Consider the following 12,892-nt stretch of genomic DNA (forward strand, 5'->3'; position numbering starts at 1 on the left):
AAAAAAAAAAAAATACAAGGTGATCTTTATGCTTGTATTGCATCAAAACATAATTCAAGGGAATTCTGGTCTTCCCTCCCCCAACTCACGGATCTAATTTATACCCTGATAGCCACAACTTCCAGTCACCCCTCAGCATTTCTGTTAAGTCCAGGAATATTCCAGTTGGATTTAGAATTGGAATGATAGAAGATCCAGTCACAGACCCCTACGATTCTTTGATTTTGGACTTTTGGCTTCCTGGTGTTTCCTGATCATTCAGTCACAAGTTGACTCAGGTGGGAACTTGACCCTGATTGTCACACTTTCCAGCTGGGCTCTTCCCCTCCTCCTCGGGAAGACAATGTGAAAGGTATAAAATACTGAATTCTCTTCTGGCACTGTAGGTCATATCCACTGATGAGACTTAAAAGTGTCTCTTCATGTGTAAGGCGAGGGGGTCCGACCTAGAAAATGCACGGTCGCACTTCTGGCACTGGAACGGGCGATGCCTGGTGTGTTTGCGGTAGTACCTCTCAGTTCATCTGACCGGGAGAATTTCCACCCACAGCCATCCCAGTCATGGTGGTAGGGTTGCTCACCTGCAAAAGGAAAAGGGGGGGGAAAGGTGTTAAAGCCATTGCTGTAACAACGAATCGGCCCTTTTAAGAACTGGAGGCCAGCTATTAAACCAATTTCTTTTTTGCCATTTTTGGCTGGGGCTGGGTTTGAACCCGCTACCTCCGGCATATGGGGCCGGTGCCCTACCCTTCCAACTTTATATTCTTAGAGTAAATTCTATTTGGTTACGATATATCAATCATTTAGTTTTCTAATCCTCAAATATACATATACTGCAAATGCACACTATCTGTGTACGTGCAATGTGTTTTATACAAACACATAGAAACATGTATATAAGCATCCATGTATAGTGTAACAGAAACTGAAATTTTATTGTATATAAGCCACACAACAAATAACTCAGACGTCCTATTTCTTTGTTTTTGCTTCTGATTCTGCCAACCCACTGGCATAACACTGGTTATCTCAGGCTGACCAACAGCTTTGGCCAGCGGTTATATATGGTTTTGACTAATAAATAGTGAAAACAAATCATTTCTCAATAAATACGATTTCCTAGGAGGAGTCAAAAAAATGACACTAAGTACTATTTCTAAAGACAATTTAGTTTGTTTTGGAAGATGTAATCTCTCAAATAGGGCATCCATGATAGGTCAAATAATCAGAGGCCCCTGATCATGAAAGTCTGGGACTTCTTCAACAGATAGTGCTTGTGGCTGCTGCTTGCTTTAGATAAAGCAAGAAAGAAAATGAAAAGAAGAGAGATCTTTCTCTTGATATTTTTAAGTACCTATCATGAGCAGAAACCTTTGTTCTATAATTAAGGGCTGGAGATGAATAAAAATTATGCCCACCCTATTAGATGAATGAGGTAAACGTTCAACAAATAATGTCTTCCTTCCTGTAGTGACTAATATGATACAATTGTGATAATGAGGTTTCTACAGAATCACAATGAAACCTCAGGGTCTTACAACCTGGGAATTGAGAGACGTCTCCTTGGAAATAACTGACTTGGGGACTTTGGCTAGCTTGCTTTTATTCATCGTCAGATGGAAATAGCAACTCAGAGAGATTTATTTTATCAGAGGACATAGAATCATGTTTTATGTCACCTGTCTAGACCATTCTTGGATGATATAACTTTTCTTGGATGTTATTAATCTATCACATGGACACGTGGCATGAGCTGAGAGTGGTCACACATTGCAAAGTTGAAAGCCTGAACCGCACCACCTGGGTAGGCTTAGCTGCCCCGACAATACTGAGGTTCGTGCTGCCAGTTTTGTTTTTCTTGTCTTGAGAGAAAAGTTCTTTTGACTGACAATTTGCTAAATTCAGTATTAAAAATAGCTATACAAGAGAATTTGTTTTTATACACAGAAGTCACAAAATATAGTGTTGTCAGTTTCTTGCTTAGATTTTCATGATTAGAATACATTTTCAAAATCATCTTGTAAAATACATTTTCACAATAATCAAAGCATAGGCCTCCACTTCAAAAAATGTCTCATGTATCTGGTGATATGGTAAATAAACCTGCTTAATTAGGATTCATAACTGCAGTCAAGAAAAACAGAAAGATATACTAAGATATAAAAAAAAGATTCCTTTTAAATTAATTGCCTCTATTTCAGATAAAAGAAGTTCTTCAGAAATTGGTAAAATAATATATTTTAGAGCTCTGACTTCCTTCACTTTTTCTGAATAGAAGGCCAGTTTTCTTACTAAAGATGAAGAACAATTGACTATGGTTTGGATTGAATACTGTCTGCTGAACACAGGAGCTTAGAGACAAAATTCACTGAAAAGACTACTTACAGGACCTTCATCTATAAGATGGCCTCATGGCAGGGTTCCAGGGTCCAGCTGCATAGGACCCAGAGGTGATCAGAGATTTCAAGTAATAACCTGCTGTGACTCCAAGTACAGCACAGGCAAAGCTTTGAATTGGTTTTTTTCCTAGCATTTTATGGAGAGAATATGTTGCCTTATATGAAAATCCAATAATCCAAAGTAATGTCCCTTTCACTGATTATATGAAATTATTAATATGAAATAGGGACAATTTATTGCCTACCACACTGTACCTGTTACAAATGCTTTATATATTTTTACTGTTTTTTCTCCTCACAACCACCCTAGAAAATATTGTTCTACCATTTTACATATGTGAAAACAGAGTCAGAAATACATATCTTGCCAATGATACATATAGTAAAATCCAAAGGAAAAGAATATTGAAGTCTGAGCCCCAACATCATACTTTTAGTCCATGACTCACCCTCATATATCAGTAAATATTAGATCTCTTTTTCAATATTTCTTTTCTTTCTTCTGTCTTACTTACCCTCTTCTTTTTAAAAAATAGCTCTTTATGAAAGTATATAGATTAGAAGCATGATCTTTCTCCTCTCTTTAGGTAACATAAGTGCTTTCCTTCCTCATTAACTGACCTCTGTGTATGTGAGAGAGAGAGAGAGAGAGTGAGAGCATATGTGTGTTTGGTCTCTATTTCTCTCACAGTATTTAAGAGTCCTTCAAGGACAATTTAGTTTGCTGCCTCAAACTTAATTTAATTTCCTGCCTCCTTTTAAGTAATATATCCAGGAACCTCTTTGGTGAAAAGAACATTAGTTTATTCATACTTACAAACACTTTTAAAGCACCAGATACATGTATATATGCTTCAAATGAGTCAACATCTCCAAAATACAGCCCTGAAATCTTTTCTTGTTCATGCTAGTCTCGAGGAAGTTTAAAAGTGTCTGGTGTATGATGGATTTAGAGTTGTGAGCTCATAGGTCATATGACCTCAAGGAAAAGTTCGAAGCAAAGAACCCATGAGCAGCGCCATCCCTGGTCAGCAGTTGACTGATCAGTCTCCAACTTTATGGGACATTGCACCGTCCTTTCCTCAAGTGTTCTCTGAAATCACTGCTCTCCTAATGAGAAAATGTGGGTTCAAGAACTGTTTTTACCACTGATTAGCTGGTTAAATTTGGGCAAGTCAAGTGACCTCTTTAAGGTTCTATATCTTCCCTTGGAAAATGGAACTAAGTCTTGCTCTGACTATCTCTCAGCATTCAAAGAGAAATTATGGAAAATTGTATAAATGGTCTTTAAAATTAGCAAGAGAAAATAGGGAGAGGGTAGATAAATATAAGTGGCCACATTTATTGTTGTTATCGATGACAGTGACTATAAAACAGGATAAAAACTTAATATTGTTCCTAATATTAACTACTATACAATGTGTATTCATTGTTTAAGTAACGTATATATTCACTCTTCGATGCATTCATTGATTCTGTAATGAACATGGAGTGCCAATTATATGCTCGGTAACCAAGGAGATAAATGTATTGTATTATGAACAAGATAAGAACATACTAACCCTGAAAGGAAGATATTATTAACTCCATTTTACAGAGGAGGAAACTGAGACTCAGGAGATTAAGTAACTTGAATAACCTTACGCAATCAGATATTTAAGTTTGTGAACATATCCTCCAAAAAGTCCTCAGACCTCCTTGCTGAATATCACTGCGGATACCTTCAAAGTTCTCTCCTGGGCCTCCTGATGACTATGATGACAATCAGCAATGAGGTATGTAGGACTTTTTTTCTATGATGAGTAGTGAATTTGGGCCTCGTGTAATAACAGCTTTGATGGCCATTCCAGAAAAGGAGTTCCAAAATTGCTTTGAAGGATGAATAAGGCACTGGTGTCAGTGCATAGCTTCCCAAAGACAATACCTTGAAATAAATGGAGGAGAAGAAACAAAAGAAATTAGAGTGGTGTTGATTGATGGCTTGGAATTCATTCTTTTTATGTGTGTGTGTGTGTATTCTCCAACTCAGCACTAGCACCACAGACTCAATGGCCACATGTGAGGACATAGTTATTTGGATGAGTAGACACTTCATACTTACGTAAGGCTACATATTATTCTCTTAAACCCAACTCAAAACGTTTACATTGACACCTATGCAGCAGGATCATCTTAGCTTCTTCTTGTGTCTTTAGTTCTGTTTTGATGATTGCCATAATAAAAATGAGCTGAGTGGGTACAAACTGCTAAGCCACTTAGTCTAGGTTCTTTGATTAATTTTTAATGAAGGAAATATTATATCTTTGTAGCTTAAGTGGTCTAAGGCTCAGTGTCGGTCAGGCAGCATCTGTACCCACTTCTATTGAAGAGCCTCCACGTGAGTCTGTCTAGACGAGCACTTAATTTATCTGGGCCTTTTTTCCCCCTGACCTTTCATATAGAGATACCAGTAAAACCTTTCTCAGAGTAATTGTGAGGACTTACTTTAAAAGAATTGGTGTTAAATTACAATCTGCAAATCTCCAGTCATATAATCAATTTCTTTCTTTCTTTCTTTTCTTTTTTTTTTTTTTTTTTTAATGTTCTGGGGTTTAAAAATGAATGGAGTAGGTAAGATTAGCAGCCTTCTTGAGTGATTGTTCCATTTGAGTGTACTCAGTTTAGCCATTCTCGGGTATACTGATGTGTGAAAATCTTTTAACATAATGAAATACCCAGACAGTGGACAAGATTTTGCAATTTACAAATGGAAGACAGATTTCCAAATGAGCCTATAGATAATAGGCACATTTGAAAGTTATTTGTGTTTTTAAGCAGTAAAAAAAATATAGCCACCTCACCCACAGACTAGCCAATTCTCACCGTTACGTGACTACTCTATGGCTGCTGTGTGACTACTGTATGCACCACTGTTCTCCTGGGATGTGTAGTGCACAAGACCTTCTGCTGAGAGGACGTCCCATCCTTGCTCCCTGGCTGCCTTGAGGTGAATGAAGATTTATCAGACCTGCCCTGCCCTGCCCTGGGCCCCGAGGTTCTTCTTAGATTGTTTGTATAACAATGTCCTACTCACAAAGAAAATGAACATTCCATTACAAAGTCAGGAGGAGGGATTTCATACCAGAGAATTTTCTTTTCTTTCACTACATTTGCATTTATTTGTAATCATGCCCACACTTTTCAAGAAATTGGTTCATTAGATTGTAAGTAGGACCTTACTAATAGGTAACCAAATAAGACTTTTGTTTGTTTGTTTGTTTCGTTCTTTTTTATTAAATCATCGCTGTGTACATTAATGCAGTCATGGGGTACAATGTGCTGGTTTTATATACAATTTGAAATGTTTTCATCAAACTGGTTAACATAGCCTTCATGGCCTTTTCTTAGTTACTGTGTTAAGACATTTATATTTTACACCTAGTAAATTTCATATGTACCCTTGTAAGATACACTGTAGGTGTGGTCCCACCAATTACTCTCCCTCCACCCGTTCTCCCCCTCCCGTCCCTTGCTTCTCCCCTTCCCCCTTTTTCTTGGGCTGAGCCCCCCAAATAAGACATTTTAAGCAACATACAAAGAGAACCATATAATATTCCAAATATTTTTTAACACATGAAAGGCTTAGGTTTTTGTTGTTTTTATTGAATTTGATATATGTGCTTATTTGAACTAAGTAAAAATTAGATTAAAACAGAGCACGACTCCAAAAAACAAATGTGACTTTTTTCTTTTTTTCTGCACAACTTCTTTAAGATTTCCTGATTTGATTCTATGAAGGGCTCTCAACCAAACACAATCCTGATGAACAGGACATATTTTAACAGCAATATTTTTAAGTGAATAAAGGATTGAGTAAATGGAAGAATGAATAATATTCTAGCCTGCTATTCAGAATATCCTTTTCATCTAGAACATGATGAAAATGTTTCATCTGGCCATTTTGGCTGACAGAATAGAGCGTGTCCAGGCCTGCCAGGAGAAGTGGTTATGGAAAAAAAGATCCTGGTGTGAACCTAAAACCAAAATGTCTCAGCTGTGTAAGAAATCCTACTGGTGCCTTTTAGGGAAAGGCTTCTAAGACATCCTGAGGTGACGTGTCCATGTATCATGCCTAAACATATACTCAGGAATGGTATGTGATTGTGGCTTGTGTGTGTGTGTGTGTGAATATGCTATATATGACAACAATGGTTATACTGTATGTGAATATATGATATATTCGAAATTTATATGTGTACGATTGGTAACAATAGCCCCAAACCCTTATCTGCCTGTGATTTCACCTGCCTCTACTTTGCCTTGGTTGTTAAAATCTTTCGAACCCGTCCTAGGAAGAGAAAGTGATATATCCTCAGGCGGATGTATGATCCATCCAACCTTGGGTGCAGCGAAACAGAGAAATTTGGATAATAAGGTTCGCCTCTACAATGCTGGGCCATCCTTTGCTACCAGAGATTTGGGCCCTGACCTTCTGAAAACTGCTGTTTTCAACTCAGTTTTAATTTTTTTTCCGAGGTTGTCACTTTTGCCATCTGGTAGATGTTTCTTCTGGGAGAGAAGGAGCTGCATGCACAAAAGTGTTCAAGGAAGCATTACTGCATAATTTGCTTGAGGTCAAAGCCAATCCTCTGGAGGTTGGCCCATCATTTATTGTAATGTGGCAGATATTAGAGGATTTTTCAACCATGTTGTGCTTTTGAAGTATATTCACAAAGGATTGAAAGTGGAAGGCGATGGCAAGCCATATTTATGCCTCAGCGAGAATTATTCACCTGCCTAAAGTACATGATAGAACAATGTGTTTTGTCAGTTCCATTTACCCTTGGACTTCAGTGTCTGAAAAATACTTTAGAGAATTAAAGAAGGTACTGGAGAATATCATTTTGGAGCCTGAATCATAAAAGCAAAATTTCCACAGCAAAATAGGAGAAAGTAAATACCCCATGTTTCTGTTTCTGTTGCTGAAAGGATAAGCAAAGAAACAAAGAGGTTGTTTTATATTCCACTTATGTGTTTTCTAAAAGAAATAGCTGCCTCTCTGCGGCCTTCTGATTCAGTTCATTTACTTCACCTTCCCACGTAGAAATACATTAGAGTTGATGCTGAGAGTGAACTGTTTTATATTGTGTTCTTAAAGCTTTTGTCAAACAAACTCTTTAGAGAAAAGGGATGTAGGCAGAACTTCACTCTGCTAGATGAGAGAAGACTCTGAGAAGAATATGAAGTAGATTTCAAGCTTCATTTTCTCTTAAAGTCTGATTGGATTTTGCCTGTGATTAGGGAGTTAAGGAAAAACCGTGGAGGTAAATTAGGTCCTGGGGCTTCTGTTGGGCAGACAATCACTCTGTGTGCCTCGTGATAAAGCAAGTGATTGAGTGGGCTTTTTTTTCTTCAAAGAGTGAACTGCTTCATCTTTTGTAACTGGTAGAAGCAAAAATAAACAGAAAGAAATGTATTTAAATTTAGTAGTTTAAGGAATAACTGACATAAAGTCTATAAAGTGATTATCATAAAAGTATCAATGAAAATAAGCTTGCATCCATTTATTTATTCAACAAATACATAATTGCATACTCACTATGTTCCAATCATGATTAGAGGCGCCCATAAGCTAAATTAACACTGTTTTTTTCCTGTGAATCCAGTGTTCATAATATAATATAATGTAATAAAAATAGCCACAGAAAATAAGTGCCTTATACTCTGGAAACACAAAGAAAGCCTCCCTACACCCAGCTGATGAGTCATGTCAGCTTCATGGAGGAGATGATGATTGAGCCAAGTTTAGATCCAGGAGAAAAGAAGGCATGAAAATGGCATGATTGGATTTGGAAAACTCTAAGTCGGGGTAGGAGGAAGAATGGAGGGAAACGAGAAAGAGCCCAGACTAAAGCTGTAAGACCCAGGAAGAGAACTGGCTCTCCACTGAGGTCCTTTATATTTATTTCAAGTTAATTCTCTTGTCTAGCCCTGATGACTTTGAAAGCAGAAGGGCAAAAAACAATGAACTTCTTCCATCAAGCCCTTTTACAATGGCATTAATACATTCATGATGACTCTGCCCTCATGACCCAGACACCTCCCACCACTGTTGGAGTGGGGATTAAGTTTGCAACATTCGAATTTTGGGAAACACATTTGGATCATAGCAAAAATCAAACCCATATCTGTCAGCTCTAAAATTTGTGTCTTTTCATTATGCAATAGTGTCCTATGGATTGATTCACTCATTCCTTAAACACGTATTTCTTGAATACTTGCTACGTGCCTGGTACAAAGATGAGAACGTGATATGCACAATGTTAGTGTATATGGCACACCCCTCCCCAGTAGAGGGCTCAACTACAACTTGAACTTCACCTACCAAATGCAAACAATGTAACCTAATCATGTGTACCTTTATATTAATCTGAAATAAGACAAAATAAAATAAAAAAGGAAAAATATCATTAAAAAACCAGGAGAATACAGTTAGTGGTGAATTCAGTGGCAGAGCCCCTGCCTCCTGGAGCTTAGACTCAAGTGAATTAGTCAGACAGTAAAGAAGCAATTAACAAAATAAGGTCAGGTGTGAAGAAAATAATAGCATGATAAGCCAGAGACTGAGCTGGGGTGGAAGTGAGGAGAGTAGTTGGTCAGGGCAGGTTCCTGTGAGGTGGCAACACTTGAACTGAGATCTGAAGAAGAAGAAGGATGTAAAATTTCTTCAGCAAACAAAAAGTCCTCAAGGCAGGGATAAACTTGCAATTTGGGCTGAAGCCTAGTGAGGAAAAAGGAGAGGGTACAAGAGGAAGTCAAAGAAGAGACAGGTGCTCATGACTTAAAATTCTTTGTCCTCTTCAAAAGCTATAGGATTAAGAGGATTAAGCCAAATCCTCAGGATTGCAAACAAAGAACAGGCTCTCCCCTAAAGGGAATGTAGTGCAAATAACCTATGATTGCCTTCCTCTGTGTCCCCTCTCCCTACATATACCTGTGACAGAATATTGAGTCCATTTGCTCCCCGAAAATATTTCTTTTCCCTGGTTCTAGGTTTTACAGGCTACAGTATGAAGTTATTGGGTTATTTGGATACTAATAAGCAGATTTTGAGATCAGTGAAGATGATGAGCTAAGGGGAGTTTGGATTCCATGGCCAAAGGGGTGCTGATCTCAAAATAGCTCTGAAATTTATACATTTTGTCTTTGGTCAAAAGAAAGAGACTCTACAAATAAAGTTGGCTGAAACAAAGAAAGAGTTGGGACTTTGAAATCCTTATCACTGTGAAGGTCCTTGCATTTGTCAAATGGAAGATAAAGCTGTAGACTCAGCATAGCTTTAAAGAGCCTTTGACTAATGATACACTGGGTATAGAAATGGGAAGCCATACCAAGCGTGAGGCAGCCTGTGCTTTCAAACGGGTAGCCTATGCATGCTTTTAAAAACTCAGTGCAGCTGCAGAAAAGCACATTGCATTGAAAATCCTTTCCCTTCAGGAGTTGATCCTTTATACCCTGACTTGAGGTGGTTAATAATACTCTTAATTTATAGTCACTAAACTGTGATGGATCCAGCTCCCCCATTCCTTCCTAGAGCACTATGCTGTCTCAGCTCTTTGGGTTCTCTTTCAAACGAGAGAAACCTGATGATAATCAAGCATGATTTCATGAAATTGTAGTATTGGCTCATACTTTACTGAGCACTCTGTTTAATAGGCGTATTGACATTTCCTGAGCCTCTGAAGTGCTTTAGGAGAATCGCATCATAGAATGTTTACAACAACAGCTCTTAAACATTTTGGTCTCAGGACTGTTTTTATACTTAAAATTAATAAAGACCACCTAGAGGGTTCATGTGCATTCTATGTTTACATCTTAAAAATTAAAACTGCAAATTTTTAAAGTCTTAATTTGTAAATAACAACAATAAACCCATTATATGTTGATGTAATGGGTAAACTTTTTATTGAAAATAACTATTAAAACAAAAAGTTTAGTAAGAAAAATGACATTATTTTATATTTTTTAAGTCTTTTCAATGCCTGGGCTTAAATTAACCTAGCTACAGTCTGACATTGTCATGTGCGTTTAAACTTTTGTGTATGTTGTTTTGGTGGAAATAAATGAGGAAAATGTAGTTTTTTTCACTTCTATATGAACGGTGAAAGCAGGAGGTTTTCATAGCCTTTCTCAGATAATTGTGAATATTCATTGATACTGCATTAAAACTTGACAAATCCGGACTCTGAAACTACGTGAATGAGCTGTTTTTACTACGTTACATTAACATTCATTCATCTATATTGCACTTTGCGTGCACCGTGCAATCATGCATTGTTGTGAATATATATAGATCAACTAAAAATATTGACTCTCTGAGTCATGCAGATCATCTAAATCAGGCACCCTCAAACTACGGCCTGTGGGCCACATGCGGTCCACCGAGGACATTTATCCAGCCCACCGGGTGTTTTTGCCACCGCTGCCTGTCCTGCTTAGCAGCCAACTCTTCTTGGGGCCTGCAGTCCGGCCCTCCAATGGTCTGAGGGACAGTGAACTGGCTCCCTGTTTAAAAAGTTTGAGGACCCCTGAAATACGGACACATTTCATTATATAATATCAAAAAAATGTATTTGTTGGGTAGCACCTGTGGCTCAAAGGAGTAGGGCATTAGCCCCATATACTGGAAGTGGCAGGTTCAAACCCAGCCCTGGCCAAAAACTGAAAAAAAAAAAAAATTGTATTTGTCCATATTACCATCTGCCCCACCAGAAAAGTGCTTATGACTTAGAAAACTGTCATGCCCGTGGTGGTGAATGCAGGGTTTCCAAAGTCTAATGTTTGGTTGAAAACTCACATTTTACTATTGACAACAAACATTGACAATTGTTTTCCTTGGAGCAACAAGCTCACTTTATCAGTTTTTGGTAAAGTTTTGCCAATTACCCAAGACTGAATAACTATAGTTTGAATGTCAGTGAGTCTTTTAAGTAAAAGTGGTATTTAATGAAAATGTAGTTAGTTTAACTTGCAACTCAAATAATGGCACAGTGATTTTTTATGCAATATATAACAAAGTGTTTTATACATACCTCTCATTCCATCACACAGAATGTTATAAAGTCACAGGCACAAAGGTCAATATTTAATCGCAATAATAATTTTTACTGCCTCATAAAAGACATTCTTAAGTAAAATCTTAACATTTTTTCACTTTTTCATGAGTGTATAGTAAGGAAGATTTCTGTGATTACCACTGTACTTTGGTACCAACTGCCTTGATTTATACTAAGGCACCAACAGTCTTACCCACAGTTGCTTTGTACCATAAGTACACAGGTAATCACCGGAAAAATGACAAATACCATCTTATTATTGTTTGATCTGGAAGACACTGTTAGTATTGCCAGCTTATAACAAATCCAGAAGATACTCATTTTGTTCAGGAGAAGAAGCCATAGTTCAAAGAACTCATGCGGATCGTTCAGGGTCACAAGCCAAGAAATAATAGAGCTGTTATCAAAACACAGAGAAATGATCACAGAGCCTGCTTTCTTTATCCGTTTCAAGGCCGGGGCACCTTGAGGTGATAGCCAATGTCCATTTCATCCCTCTTGACTTAGTCAAGATTGGAAAAGTTAGGAATAAGTGTTAAGGGTTTATGTGGGTTGTGGTAGGAAAACAATTGACCAATAATAGTCCCCCATTCCAGAGTGGTAAAGAGCCATAAGAGGTGAATGGTGGTTCATCCTTTTAGATGGCATACACTCAACCCCCACTTTACTTTTTTCCTAGTCTATAGACCAGTTTTCATTTAACCACAGTCTTGATCTGTTGTTTTACCTCTCCTGGGCTCATTTCATCCTCCTATGTCTTTTCTGCCTTCATAGGCATTGGAGTTTGAAATTTCTTATTTTGACAACTATGCACCCAAACAAAAGAAAAAACACAAGTATAATCGGGGTGCGGGGGTGTTTGGTGGGATCTCACCTAATGTGTACAATGTGAGAGTGTTCAGCATGCCTCCTGGACTCAACTACAACTTGAACTTTACCTTAGATTTGAAAACAGTGTAACCTAAACATGCGTACCTTCATATCATTCTGAAATAAAACTAAAAATTAAAAGAAATTTCTTATTTTGAGCACATCCTACCACGAGAAGGAAGGAGCAAAATGAGTCCATCCTGGAAGTTAGAAAAACAATAAGGAGAACTAATGAATATCTAAAGTAGACAGTGACAACAGAAATCAGGGGAGCTGGGGGCGTTGACAGGGTGTTTCAGGGGTAGAAGCAATAATATTTAATTTATAATAAAATGTAGCGATTGAAGGACAGGCAGGAATCAAGGAGAACTATCAATTTCTGAGCAATTCATGAACGTCCCTGTGTCTGCCTTATTTTCTGTGTGTAATTACCGTCCTAAACAGATGTCTGTGCTAATCCTTTTAAGAGAATACAAGCAGAGATGTCATTGGAAGTACAAGACGTGATGGAAGGACAAGAGAGGGACT

At 37.8% G+C, this 12,892-nt stretch overlaps 1 protein-coding gene across 4 annotated transcripts in view; it reads left to right on the top strand.

The window, feature by feature from the left end:
* DLG2 (discs large MAGUK scaffold protein 2) overlaps nt 1–12,892 on the top strand; it is a 2,018,366-nt gene that overhangs the window by 1,386,745 nt on the left and 618,729 nt on the right. The window lies entirely within an intron of this gene.

Source organism: Otolemur garnettii, unplaced genomic scaffold (assembly GCF_000181295.1).
Source record: "Otolemur garnettii isolate 467f Iridium unplaced genomic scaffold, OtoGar3 scaffold00001, whole genome shotgun sequence".
Taxonomy (NCBI): domain Eukaryota; kingdom Metazoa; phylum Chordata; class Mammalia; order Primates; family Galagidae; genus Otolemur; species Otolemur garnettii.